The following is a 15,507-nucleotide window of genomic DNA, read 5'->3' on the forward strand; positions in this document are numbered from 1 at the left end:
CATCAGCAAATGAAGGTCTTGAAAGCTTTCTCTTATCCATATGAGTAAGGCTGGGTTTACTCAGATGTTTCAGCTCTTTCCCTGTCCTATTTTGAGAGCCAATCCAAATAGCCCACATTCATGTTTCCAACCAATCACTGTAATGATCCTTCTTCAACTTGTCCCACCTCTGGCTTCCTTGATCTTACAAATACCAATCAGAACTCTGTGTTTTTAGCTCTTGATTTTACCATATAAATACACATCATTTACTCCACCATTATGGAGCATTTTATTTCACTTTGTGAGATCAGATGTATCCCTAGTTCAAATTGTAAGTGTCTTAAATATAAAAGATAAAGTCAAAACCACTATATGTAAACTACATTATACAATTAAAAAATAAGATTTATTTTGAGTATATATGAAACTCAGTAAAACCTTGGCTTGGCAGAATTTTTTTTTTTTTTTTTTAAGTTTCAATTGTTGGTAAGATGTGCACATATTACTTAAGTGATTTTTTTTTTTAATTCTAGCAGATACTTTATCATGTTAAACATGAAAGAAATATACGTAATTATAAAACTAGATGAATAATATTCATCATTGTGTTAGCAAGTAATAACCAAAAAAAAAAAACCTCACTGCCATTGAGTCAGATCCAACTCATAACCACCCCTCCTTGGGTTTCTGAGGCAGTATCACTACGGAAGTAGATCACCCCATCTTCCTTCTGAGGAGTGGCTTGTGGGTTTGAACCACCAGCATTCTGGTCAGCAGTCAAATTCCTTAGGCACTAAGCCACAAGAGCTCCCATCTTAGCAAATGATAAAATGATAAGTTAGTAAAAAAAAAACAGAAGATCATCTTAAGGGATCTGTCATTCTCAAATTCTTATTTAGAGCTTTCATTAAAATTAGGTTATAGGATTTTAAATATTTTTTATTATTGATTTATATGACAAGTGATTTAAATATAAGCAAACCAACAAACTAGTGATAAACAGGTTTTGAGGAAAAAAATCACCACTTTGTCTATTCTGTGTCTTTGCAGATTTGCTTCTTTTAGTGTGTTAGTAAGAACATTTGTTAAATATAGTCAAAGAGATTTGTTGAAGGTTAAAACAATTTGAACTAGGGATATAGCTGATGTCACAAAGTGAAATAAAATGCTCCATAATGGTGGAGTGAATGATGTGTATTTATATGGTAAAATCAAGAGCTAAAAACACAGTGTTCTGATTGGTATTTGTAAGATCAAGGAAGCCAGAGGTGGGACAACTTGAAGAAGGATCATTGGTTGGAAACATGAATGTAGGCTATTTGGATTGGCTGGTTTAAATATGTGAGTAAGAGGTTTTGAAAGGTGGTCATAAAGTAATTTTCCTAAAACATTTCCTAAGTGCAGCTGCGGGAAATTCTGAAAAGGTCGAGTGTCAAGACTTTCACTTAGGAACATTCCTTGCATATCTTTAGTTTAACTACAGAAAAAAAAATCCTTTGTTATGTACTCAAGTCTATCTAAGTGTTTGATGGTTGCAGGAGAAATCTTTTTTATGTACTTAAATCTGTCTATAAGGAACTCTGGTAGTGTAATGCCTAAGACATTTAACTGCTAACCAGAAGGCTGATGGTTCAAACTCAACAGCCACTCCTTAGAAGATAGACTGAGCAATCTACTTCTGTAGAGATACTGCCTAGGAAACCCAAGAAGGGGTATCTGTGAGTCACGATCAACTCGACAGCAGTGAGAAATCTGTCTACAGGTTTGACAGTTGTAAGAGAAATAAGTGAAAGTTAAGGTAGAATCAGGGATCAGATCTGGACCAATCATGCTGATACAGATCAAGCACCTCAATTATTTTGGAACTCTCACACATTCTCTCCTTTTGATCAAGGATTTCATCAACATTCTTTGATCATTATTATATGAATGCTGTCTTTTGCAAGAGTTTGCAATGATGACACATGATTCCTTGGATGACTGCTTGCTTAGGTAAGCTTTTAAGTTTTCTGACACTGCTGTTTAATAGTTGGAAACCATTTGACCTGTTTGCCTGCTATGGCTTAGCATTCAGCTACTGTGATTTTAGGTAAGCAGTCTGTGTGGAATAAGACCGCATTAGAGAAATAGCTTGTCTGTTGTAAAGACTGGCTTAGGGTGTAAGCTCACGTCCATTTGGAAAATGGCTCTAATTTGTGGTACATAATTCTCTTCATAGGTTTTATATTTGTATTTTGATATATGATATCATAACATTGGTTATACATTTCATGTAATATTTGGTCATTCCAATAATTATTACCACAACTGTTAATAACATTAATACAATTATCAGTACAAATCTAATTCAGGATCCAATATTAGATTACCAGTTGAAAATATCAAACTAAGAAGATTCAGATTCTGAGACTTCTGTATGTAACAAGATAGCTTTTTGACAAATTTCCTCAATATCTTGTTCAGCCTGTGGGTATTATTAATCCAGGTGCATCAAGAAGTATTTGCTATAGCACAAACACCTCCTTATTGTGGTAAAAGAAAGTCTAAGACTATTATGTTGTCTAAAACAGTTTTTGCAGAAAAATTTAAGGATTCTTGGTGGACTTCCATTCCATCAGCAATGTCATTCATTATTTATTCCATGGAGGCAGAGAAATTTTAGAGTGCCTACTCTAATTCAGCTTCTCCATAAAAATAAAAGAATGATCTTAAAAATCTATGTCCCATCCAAGGTCTCAGTGGATATAGTTTTAATATCCATACTTTTCAGTGTATCTCATGGTCTGAGACAGGATTTTTAAACTTTTGGTACAATTAGTACTTTCATGATAGGAGTATAGTTTGAATGGATGCCTGAACAGTCTAGAGTGCCTTGTCCTATCATGTTACATCTATCCAGAGAGGGCAATGCCCAAGCATGATGTACACAGTATCCTGCTTATGTAGGCAACATCCAAACAAAACAAGGAAACTGAAAGTTGTGGGCAAGTTACTCCAACATAAAATCACCAATTAAATATAAACACAAAAAATGTCACAATGTCTTGGAGACAACAGACCATCACAGTCCACACAAAGGAGCAAGATAAATCAGGAAAAACAAGGGACCAGGATGAAGACCCAAAACATATCCCTGAGGAAGAAGCAGCATTGGGACTCCCTGAAAAGGAATTCAAAATAATTATATTTAGGTACCTTCAACAGATTGAGGGACAGATCAAGGAAAACACTGACGAAATTGAGGAAAACATAGAGAAAATCCTAGAACAATTTGAAAAGACAATACAAGAACAAAATGATAAAATAAATGAAAAATTAGAAATGATTCTAAATCAGCAGATAGAAATCCAGAACATTAATACTAAATTTGCAGAATTTGATAACACATTGAATGGGCAAGGGAGTAAAATTGAATCAATGGAAGGCAGAATTAGTGAGATTGAAGACAAATACATGTTAAGAATTTGCATGAGGTTATGTTCTGTGATCTTGAGAAAGGTTGTCTAATTCCAGAGTCATGTGATTCTGGGCATCTTGGCATTTGAGGGTGATCTGTAAGTCCCCAGTGGGCTCAAAAATCCAGAAAGTTTTCTTGGCCTGATTTAGCTGTGAGAGATGGACCCAAGGGTTCACACCTGCCTTCTAACCTAGCAGCACAATTATTGATGAGAAGCACTAAGTAGAGTCTTTTCCAGTGAAGTTCTAAGGAATGCTTCACTTGATGCCTTTTCCAATAGAAAAGATCACATTGAGTAATAATTGAGATTTAGGTTCACCATTATTAAAAGGTTCTCAAATATGGGAAAAATCAGGTTTTGGACAATACATAAAAAATTGGCAATATTTAAAAAATCTTGCTGTATTAAGTTGAGGTCCTTGTAAGCCATAGTTGGCAAGTACATGGGTCTGACAGTTACTATCTCATAAAGAGTAGGTTTATGTTTTCTAAATAGTCCAATTTAGGAGGAAGGACTAAAGGAAGAATTTAATCTAGGGCAGAGTCAATGACTCAGAAAGTTCGGCCATTTGGTTTTGAATTACAGTATTCGTTCTTTCTACCAATGCAGAAGATTGAAGATTGTATGGCTGTACAATCTTTGATTGTACATGGAAAAGGTTTTTCCATGTATCTTGAGGGACTTGCCCAATAAAGTGAGTATAGCAGTCACTGCAGAGAGTTTTAGGAGCTCCCCAAATGGGGATGATATTCCCTAATAATTTTCTGGCCACCAAAGTAGAGTAGCATTTTTACATGAAAAGCTTCCACCTAATGTGAGAATAAGCACATCATTACTAAAACATATTTGTATCCACTTGATGGCGAAAGGGGGTCCTGAAAAAGGTCTAATTGCCATTCAAATGTACGCCCAGAGTGGAAGTGGTTTTCCTGAAGGCACTCAAAGATGCTTCTCAGAGTTTTATGGAGACAAAGCCAGCCATAGATAGTGATATATTCAACAGGTTCAAAAAAGTTTACCACAACAAAATTTCTTAAAGATTTCCACTATTCTTTCCATATGAGAATTCATATGAAAAGTCATGGCCATAGGGACACATAGAGAGCTGGGAAGGGTAGGTTTATCATTATTTATAACCTAGCTGTGGTGTTTAAAATGGCACCTTTGTTGTTTCTGATTTTAAATTTCTGCAATGGGAGCAATTTGTGGGATTTTAGGAAAGTTTTCTGAAAGGATTATACCTTCCATGCTCATGTCATGGGTGTCCTTATCTCCCTCCTTTCCATCACTATCTGAATTATCATGACCATGCATGAAAATTCATTTAGCTGTTATAGGGGTAAGGAGGATTTGAGAGGCAGCTTGTTTAGCTGCTTTATCTGCTAACTAGTTTCTTTAATCTCCACTGTTAGAGGTATTCCATTGGGTTGGTGGGCTTGTATTTTGATGACAGTAATCTCAGAGGGAAGCAGAAGGGCTTCTAAGAGGTCTGCCACTAGGGCACCATTTTTAATTTGAGTCCCAGGGAATGTTAGGAACCTCTTCTGTTTCATACCAAAAAACTCACTGTCGTCAAGTCAGTTCAACTCATAGCAACCCCTCCTTGGGTTTCCAAGGTGGTACTTCTACAGAAGTAGGTTGCCAAATCTTCCTTCTGAGGAGTGACTGGTGGGTTTGAACTGCCAGCCTTGTGGTTAGCTGTCAAATGCCTTAGGCACTATGCCACCAGAGCAAACAAAAATAATAAACAATCCTAACACCATACCTAAAAATGCTGTGAACATTTACCAACCATCCAGAAGCCAGTTTACAAGCCCTTGTAAGTGCAATAAATTCAGCCTGTGAGCTGAAGTGACTTCAGAAAGGGTGCTGCTTTCAAGAATTTTGGGACAGATGGTAACACTGTAGCCTCCCTGGTAAGGAAAGCTGTTGCATTTAGGTCTTAAATATGACCTATCCACAAATACAGCTTAATCAGAGTTAAAAAGAGGAGTTTCCTTCAGATCCTTTCCAGGATGCAAAAGTTGTTTAGATAAATCTAACCAATTATGCTTGGATTGATTGCTGTCATATGGAGTGAGTTAAAGAGTGGCTGGGTTTAAGAGGGGTACCATATGTAGCCTAATGTTAGAGACAGCCAGGAGGAGGACTTCATAATTAGTCAGCCTGTTGGCTGATAAGTGCTGTGTTAAAGTGGAATGTGGAGTTTAAAATGGTGGACACTGCATGAGGAACATTCAGGAATTTTCCTCAAACTATATCTACTGTTGCTTCCACTAGTCTGGCTGTGGCTGAGGCAAGGAGGATAACCCCAAGTAACTGAATCTGATTGGATGCTATAGTAGCCAATTAGTCTTTGTTGTCTTCCATGTTTCTGAGTGATAATCCCTAAGGCATTCGCTGACACATACTGAACAAAAAGTGAAAAATCTATGTAGTAATTAGGGAATCAAAAAGCTGAGGTATTAGTAATGACTCCTTTCATGTCAGTTTGGCCTTTTTGCCATCCTTTGAAACCTGAAAGCTAATGCCTTTAGCTATTGGGGCATCAAAGAAAAATTTGGTATACAAGTTCTGTAATATTCACAAAGTCCCCAAAATTCCTTTAGTTTATTTTTTGTACTGGGGACAGGAAAAGCTAGGATATTTTCTTTTATTTTGGAGCTAATATACATCTTTGTTGAATTATGTGTTCTCAATATTAACTGATGTCTAAGCTAGTTTCATTTTGTCTTTAGAGGCTTTGTGTCCACCATCAGCCAAATGTTCTAACAAAATAATATTGTTTTCAAGAAAAACTTGCTGAAATTTAAGCAGACCAGTTAATCAGCAATGTATTGTGATAAAGTGGATCCCTGGCAAATTGTAAAGGTTGTAAGTCTGCATGTAAAATCTGAGAAAAATAAGTGAGTGACTCAATAAATCCTTGAGACAACACAGTCCAGTCCGAGTATATTGCCCCCCACACACATCTCAAGTAAAAGCAAACAAATGTTGACTATCCAAATGTACAGGAATACTCAAAAGTGCACTGCAAAAATCAATCACTGCAAGTGGCAGACTTCAGGGGCTATATTAGATAGGAGTAAAGGTAGACTAGGTACTACAGGAAATCTAGAGACCACAATGCAATTAATGGCATATAGATCCTGTACAGATCTCCAGCCACAGTTATTTGGCTTCTTAACAGGGAAAACAGAAGTATTACAGGGGTCAGTGTAGGCAATAATTAAAACTTTAGCAAGAATATCCTGAATTATTGAAATAAGTCCTTCCTTTGCCTTTTGTTTTAAAGAGTACTAGAGAATGATAGGTAAAGGTTCTGAGGTATCGACTTGAATTATAATGGGGATCTGCTGAGAGTACCAGCCAACATCTGTGGAAGTTGTGGCCCTCAGAATTTCTGGTACGGAAAGGAGACAGTTTAAAAAGGAAAAAGGTGCAGAGGAGCTTCCTTCCTGTAGGGGAAAGTAAGTGCTTGTAAGTAACAAAACAAAACAAAACAAAAAACTTCCTCCTGTGATGCTCCCTAAATTTTGTGGTTACTGTCAGAGTTCTAATGATATTTCCCCCTTTTCATTAAATTGTATATAACAATGCCTAACCATGATATCATGACTAAGTAGAAAACAATGTAGATCCACTCTGGGACCAAAAGATATGGGAATGGGCTTAGAGTAGGTTAGAGTTTCTTCTTGATTAGCAACTCCCACAACTTTAGAGGTTTTGAAAGTCCAGGGCAGAGACTTCTGTAAACATGTGGGGTTGATGGTGGACAGGGTGAGACCACTGTCAGTTAAAAATATTTGAGGTTGCCTATTATCCTGAATAATTGTTTCTTTGTGAAGATTTAAAGCCACCACAGGAGAAGCCTTTTTTTTTTTTTTTTTCCTAGAGCTCTTTAATTCTGATTCAGATTGAGCTTTGTCTAATGTTGATTGTTCATTTACTTTTTTACACAATCTTTCTTAAAATGCCTAGATCTTTTACAATAATAATAAGTACAAGTTTTAATACCTTTAAAGAATTTAAATCTGTTTTGATCAGGAGGCTGTGATGACTGTATTGTGAAGCCCTCAATTCATTGGTCTTAGCAGTTTGTTTAGTTTCTAAGGTTTGAGCAATTTCATGACTAAACCAGTCATCTCAGCCATCAGGGAAGCCTTCCAATCCAGCTGATGCCTTTTTACTAAGGCTGAAACCTCAGGCTTAATGCTGGAAACAAAGGCTGCATTAAAAGCTCCTGATGCCCCTGACGTAAAAGGGTCAAGCCCAGAATGTTTAGTAATCTCTGAAGCCAATTTTGATAATCATAAATGTCTTCATTTTTATTCTGTATGCAAGAGTAGATTTTTTTTCCAATTTGTTATAGGGAGAAAAGGTCTTACTAAGGGTACCAAATAAATCGTTCACTTTTTCTAGGCTTCTTGGAACAAAACATCAGATGTCTTACTCATATCTAAGACTAAACTAAGTTAAGAATATTTCCAATCATCATTCTTTCACCATAAATGAACATCTTCAGGACTTATTAACATGTGAATCATTGAAATAAACCAGGTAAGCAAAGTTTGTAAGTTTCAATAAGAATTTTAAATTCTTTAGCAAATCTATAGAGGTCTTTCACACATCTAGAAAATCTTTAGCAATGCTGTGTAATTCAGTATGGATTCTATGAACAAAGGACATGTTAGCTCTTTGAGAGTTTCCCTAGCACCAAGTCCAGAACATGGAGGTCAACTTTAAAAAGGAATTTTCTAAACATATTCCTTAGGAAAGAAAGAAAGCTCTGAGAGGATATTAATAGAGGAGTAAGAAAGTAGGCATGGATATAGAGAATACACCTGGCTAAGGAGCAGAGGGAATGGGACTATGAACCCAGCATTCTAACTCTTATATTTTTGTCAGTTTAGAAATATCATCTTGCATGGAAGGTAGCCTACTTTCTTGGTATCTTTTAGAGGTTTTCATGTAACAATCAAAATAAGCATCCTATTGTATTTACTGACAATGGGAGGCTTTCTTTTCTAATTGACTATTTAGGAAAACAAGTTTGTCAAAAGAACACCAAATGGACTATTGATGTTCTACACTGTCCTTAGTAAAGTCATGCTAGCATTCCAGAAACAGGCAAGTATGGGTGCCAAAACATTTGTTCATATGAATAGTTGGTGTGCCCCGAGGTGGTCCTGTTCAGTCCTTAGAACTGACACTTCCCATTGTACTGAAACAATGAATGGCATGTGCCAGAAAACCTGAATGTATACGAAAGAAAAATAGATGAGCTCAAATTTAATAGGCTGATACTTTGATCTTTCCAAAGTCTGTGCTTATTAGATTTGACAATCTCCCGGTAACAGTCACATCAAATTTAATTTGGCAATAAACTCATCAAAACACTTGAAGCAAGCCAGAAATAAAAGCAGAAGAAAAGCCAACAATAAATCTCTAAGAGCTCAATGCAAGTAAGTGGGGCTCAACTTGAGAGGACTTTTACCTGAGACAGCTCCTGGGAATCTGTGGAGATAGATGAACTTCTAAGAGCTCACGCCTAATCCTGAAGCTCTAGGTCCTGGATGTCCCAGGGGCCACTGGAAGAAATTCTCCTTTGAATCTACTTATCTGACACCAGAATATGTCATTAAGTAAAAATGAGAACATTTTAAAAATAAAAGCAAAGAAGCTTATGGAAGATTCAAAATAGTTCTAACTGAGGACACATCTGATCTCACAAAGTGAAATGAAATGCTCCAAAGTGATGGAGTAACAGGGCATATTTATGAGGTAAAATCAAGAACTAAAGGTACTACATTCTGGTCAGAAGTTGCAAGATCGGGGAAGCACAATTTGAACCGTGATTAGTTGAAAACAAGAATGTAGGCTACTTGGATTGGTTACTTTAAATATGTGACTAAGGGGGGGAGATTGGCAGGTTGGTCATCAGGTGAATATCTTAAAATATTTCCTGAGTTCTTCTGAGGGAATTTCTGATAAGGATCTTGTGTTAAGACCCTCTTTTAGGAACATTCTTTCCATACCTTCAGTTTAATCACAGAGAAAAATGTTTCCTTTGTTATCTACTTACGTCTGTCTATGGGGCAAATTGCAGGGGAAATCCTTTTTATGTAATTAAGTTCCTCTGAAGGTTTGATGATTGCAAGGGAAATAAGCAAGTGTTAAGATGGAGTCAGGGCTCAGACCTGGGCCAGTCATTCTGATAAAAGTCATGCACCTCAATTTAGGAATTCTCACGTAAGTGTATGTTTAAAAAATGCTTTCTTTCAAATTTTCTTTTTCTCCTTGACCTAAGAATGTATATTTGTGTATTATTTTTTTGATAATCAGAGATATATTCTAAGAGATAAGTACTGTTAAAAGTAAAATGTTGTTGTTGTTATGTGCCCTCGAGTTGGCTCGAATCATAGTGACCCCTTCTTGGGTTTCCGAGACAGTATCACTACGGAAGTAGATTGCCCCATCTTCCTTCTGAGGAGTGGCTGGTGGGTTTGAACTGACAGCCTTCTGGTTAGCAGTCAAGTGCCTTAGGCACATAACCCTAAAAAAGTGGTTTTTTGTTTTGTTTTGTTTTTTAATTTTCTTCAATTATTTCTTTTCTAAAGGCCTGAGTACCACCGTTGATAAGTTTAAAAAATATACTCACCAATGTCCTTCATTCCTTTTTATCTTCTTCCTTCAACCACACAAACCAAGCAAAGACTGTTAAAATATTATTCCATATTTTTGGAGGAGGTTATTTTTCTTATTAATGAGTTTATAGAGTATGGTATAGTGCCTAACACATTTGACTGCTAATCAGAAGGCTGGAGGTTCAAACCCACCAGCCACTCCTCAGAATGGAAGATTGGGCAATCTTGGAAACCCAAGAAAGGGTCGCTATGAGTTGGGATCGACTTGAGGACATTTTTTGTTGTTGTTGTTTGGATATAAGTATATTATATTATACAAATATTTTATTTCAGTTTTTGGCTCTTACCTTCCCATTTCCTTTAGAGCATCTTTTGAAGAGTAGACACTTTTAGATTTCATGAAACTCAATTTTTGAAAAATTTTATTTTAAAATTTATGCTTTTATATCTTTAAAAAATAATTGGAGCTCTGGTAGCATAGTGCCTATGGCACTTGACTGCTAACCAGAAGGCTGGTGGCTCAAACCCACCAGCCACTCCTTGGAAGGAAGGTTGGGCAATCTACTTCTGTAATGATACTGCCTAGGAAACCCAAGCAGGGATCACTATGAGTCGGGTCCAACTCAACAGCACATAACAACAACAACAACAACCAATGTTATATAATTTTCTTCTAATACTTTATTTAACATTTTAATAGTGTTGGCTCTTACATTCTGGTCTATTATCCATTTAAATTAGTTTTTGTTTATGGTGTGAAGTAAGAATCAAGCTTAATGTTTAATACCTATATACAGTTGTTACAGAATCATTTATTGAAAAAGATATCTTTTATTCATTGGATTACCTTGACAAATTTGTGAAAAGTCAATTACCCATGAGGGGCCTGTCTGGGGACACATGAACAAAGTCATATTTCAGTTGACATGGGACACTGTGAGGGAGACAACTAACTATGTTTGCCATATACTGCAATTACAGTATTTTGGTGAGGACTGTAACATAGCAAGATCATCTCTGTTCTATAGGATTGAATGAACTAATTTATAAATAATCCTAATGTTAGACTAGGTAAAAGGAAGGAAAATGTGAAATTAAATCAAACAAGTAGTAGAGAAACAAAGTTAATGTCTTAGAGGATGTCTCAACAAGTCATTATTTTTCCATGTCTCCACTTCAGATAATGGGTACTACAGAAAATTTAGACAATTTTATCATTCCATGATGGCCAGACAAAATTAAATCTCATGTCAATACCGGCAAACATGTTGATTTTAGACAAATTATTCCATGGCAGGCAACCATGTTTATACCAAAAAAGTAAAATTTGGGCTAAGGTAAAATGAAAGTGAAATACAAAAGATTGCCTCGTATTGGACCACATTGCGATGATCTATCTTGAGGCTGACAGGGTGAGTGTTTCTCAGTTCACACCATTTTTAGGGGCCATGAAAGATTAGCTTCAGTGACCTGGGTTTATATCAATGTAAATTCCTAAGATTGTGTTAATTTTGTTTGATTTATGGGAATATGTTCAAGCTGATTATGATGGAACTAACATGAGTAAAAGTACCAATGAATGTCTTTAATGATTTAGGGATAATATTCACAATTAATATGCTTTCTATGGAGACTTCTTATAAAAATTAAAAAAAAAAAATGTTCCATTGAGGATACATTCAGCTGCAAGGAATCCTGAGAAATAATGGTATAAAACATGTGATAAAAGTTTGGAATTAATACCTCTTGCTACCTTCTTGTTCCACCATGTTAAGTTATGGCTTTTGTCTTCAGTGGGACAATATAAGTATTGTAATTCTAGGCACCACTTGCTATCTGGGTAGGAAAAGCAGAAAAAAGAGTGGAAGGAGTGAAGACAAAAGTCAAAACTTGTTCTTTAAAAGACTTTATTGTAATCTTTTGCTTACTTTATTGAGCAGAAACATGTCCTTTGGCCCCTCCTAAGTGCATGATAAACTGGGAAGATTAATATTTAACTTGACATATTACTGATTTGAACAAAATTTTTTTTTTTAAAGAAAATCTTAGATATATAATTAGTTAGTGTCTATGGTTTTACTTCTTAAAGATTGAGGAGATATATGTTTCATTACTAAATGAGACTTTGATATTTTATTACATAAAATGATAAAGTTAATTTCATTTCTTCAGTGAAACATATTATACTTTTGCTTATTTTTGTCAAAGAATTATAAATATAACCCAGTCACTAGTATTTTTTCCTTAAATATATGAGTATAATTGACAATACAGATCTCTTCTCTTTTGTGTCAAATAATTTTTTAAGGGAAAATTTAGCTAGCAAAGTAATGTCATTGCTAGTATTCCTTGTTCTATATTCTCTCTGATGATATTAAATTGAGCACAATAACAATGTAATTGCATTTCTAAGCTGAAATAGAGTGTACTCATTATTTTGTTCTGAAAATTACATTGGGATAATCATATAACAAGCTCATAATTGTATGCTCAATGTAATATTAGATGTGCTAGAATAATTTAATTTGGATGAATCTGTGGATGATAACATTCAACAAATCTTTTGCTTATAGACGCAATTCATTCCAAATGCTACTGGTGAATTTTAGGCAAGAATTGTTTTGGAAAATTTGATATTTATCAGAATCATATTTACCATATGAATTTAGAAAATAAGAGCCATTTAAGTGGCTATATCTCTGGAGGAGAAGAAAGGATAATTGTGATTGACTCTCAGATCCTTGACTTCTTATTGCATTTGATAACTAATAATGTCAAGAGAATTGCATCTAATTGTCATTTCATTTTAAAATTATGTTAAGGGCATAATAATAAAATATGTATGTAATAGTAGTTGATATTTTATAATGAAGATACTTTCCCAGACAGTTTGTTTTAATCTTTTCTTTATATTTTTTTAATTGATATCAACAATCTGTCCTGCAAATATTAAAAATAATCACCAAATAATTTGACCATGTACAATTTCTTGATCATTGTTATAACATATTTTAACATTTTTATTAACTAGCAAGTATTTGATAGTCTTTTTAACTTTTATCAAGAGTATATCTTTGTGGTAAATAGGTTAAGTAGAAAAACAAATAAAAGAAGGCCAAATTAAAAGACAACATATGAATCATGTACAATATGTGTCATATATGAGGAAGGATTTGGTAGCAGAAGTAGATGGAATTGAGAACAAAGACTTGGGGCTTTGGGTTCACCTGATGTCTTTAGACCTTTGGAGCACTAGGAAGGAAATAGGTTGTGGTATGGAGCACTGATTATGAAAATAATCAGAAATTCAGCAAATGAATTAACTTCAATAAAAGGCATATTAAATGAAGACATAAATAAGAGAGAAAACATTTTCAAATGCAGTGAGTTTTATCTAAAATTCAAAATACACAGCAGATATTTGAACTAGTGCTAGAAGTTAAAAAAAAAAAAACTTGATTTTTTTAACGCTTACACACATTGTTGTAGCGTAGCCACTGTGTCAATCCATCTTGGTGAAGCTCATTCTTTTGTTTTTCATTTACTGACTCTCTATTTTACCAAGCATGGTATCTTCTCCAGTGACTGGTCCCTCTTGATAACATGACCAAAGTATGAGAGACAAAGTCTGGCCATTCTCTCTTTTAAAGAGCATTCTGTTGGTTCTTCTGGAACTCAGAGTATAGGCAATATTTTTTGCCACCACCATTATTCAAATGCATCCATTTTTCAAGTGGGTCTTATTCCTTGCCCAACCTTCACATGCATATGAAGCTATTGAAAAGACAATGGCTTGGGTAAGGCACACCTTAGTTTTCAAAGTGACATCTTTACTCTTTAACTATTTTAAAGTTATCATTTATTGAAAATAATTCAAAAATAGTTGTGAAAGTAAGTAGAGAGGGAATTGCCAGAAATTCAAACCAGATTCAGAAGAGGATGTGGAATGCAGGATTTCTTTGCTGATGTCAAGTGAATCCTGACTGAAAGCAGAGAATAGCAGAAAGATGTTTATCTGTATTTTAGTGACTATGCAAAGAAATTCAACATGTGGTTCATAACAAATTATGAATAACATTCCAAAGAATGGGAATTCCAGAACACTTAATTTTGCTCGTGGGGAACCTGTACATAGATCACGAGGCAGTCATTCAAACAGAACAAGGGGATATTGTATGGTTTAAACTCAGGAAAGGTGTGTATCAGGGTTGTATGTTTCACTATACTTATTCAATATATACATTGAGCAAATAATCTGAGAAGGTGGACTATATGAAGAAGAAATGTGGCATAAGGAGTGGAGGAAGACGTTTTAACAACCTACAATATGCAGATGACACAACATTGTGTTGAAAGTAAAGACCTGAAATACTTCCTGATGAAGATCACACTTCAGTATGGTTTGCACCTAAACATAAAAAAAAAAAGAATCCTCACAACTGGACCAATAAGTAACAGAGAAAAGATTAAAGTTGTTAAAGATTTCATTTTACTTTAATCCACAATCAACACGGAGGGGAGCAGAAGTCAAGAAATCAAATGAAGTATTGCACTGGGCAACTCTGCTGCTAAAGAAGTCCTTAAAGCATTAAAGAGCAAGGATATCACTTTGAGGACTAAGGAACATTTGACCCAAGCCATGGTGTTCTCGATAGTCTTATATTCATGTGAAAGCTGGACAATGAATAAGAAGACTGAAGAATAATTGAAACATTTGAATTGTGATATTGGCAAAGAATGTTGAAAATACCATGGACTGCAGAAGAATGGACAAATATGTCTTAGAAGAAGTGTAGCCAGAATGCTCTTTAGAAGAGAGAATGGCCAGACTTTGTCTCTCTTACATTGGTCATGTTATCTAAAGGGACCAGTCCGTGGAGAAGGATATCATGCTTCTTATAGTAGAGGATCAGCGAAAAGGGGACAACCCTAAGCAAGAAAGATTGGTACAGTGGCTGCGACAATGGGCTCAAACATGGCAATGATCGTGAAGATGGTGCAGGACTGGGCTGTATGTTGCTCATGGGGTTGCTATAAGTCAGAACTGAGTGAATGGCACCTATCAATATGAACAACAAAATCTTTATGGGAGCAGATCACCATGTCTTTTCTCTTGTAAAATGGCTGGTGAGTTCAAACTGCCGAGCTTTCAGTGAGCAGTTGTGGTGCAGTGAATTGCTTTTACATGGACCTTCTAGACATGGTCTTGTTTGTTGTTGTTCTTAAGTGCCGTCGAGTCGTTTCCGACTCATAGCGACCCCATGCACAGCAGAACGAAACACTGGCCGATCCTGCACCAGCCCCACAATCCCTGCTATACTTGAGCTCATCATTGCAGCCACCGTATCAATCCATCTCGTTGAAGGCCTCCCCCTCTTTCATCGACCCTCCACCCTACCAAGCATGACATCCTTCTCCAG

General features: G+C 35.6%; 1 pseudogene; it reads right to left on the minus strand.

Annotated features, from left to right (window-relative positions):
* The window catches only part of LOC103211890, a 102,192-nt pseudogene that overhangs the window by 34,193 nt on the left and 52,492 nt on the right, over positions 1-15,507 (minus strand).

Source organism: Orycteropus afer, unplaced genomic scaffold (assembly GCF_000298275.1).
Source record: "Orycteropus afer afer isolate SDZICR_OR568_19922 unplaced genomic scaffold, OryAfe1.0 scaffold00811, whole genome shotgun sequence".
Classification (NCBI taxonomy): domain Eukaryota; kingdom Metazoa; phylum Chordata; class Mammalia; order Tubulidentata; family Orycteropodidae; genus Orycteropus; species Orycteropus afer.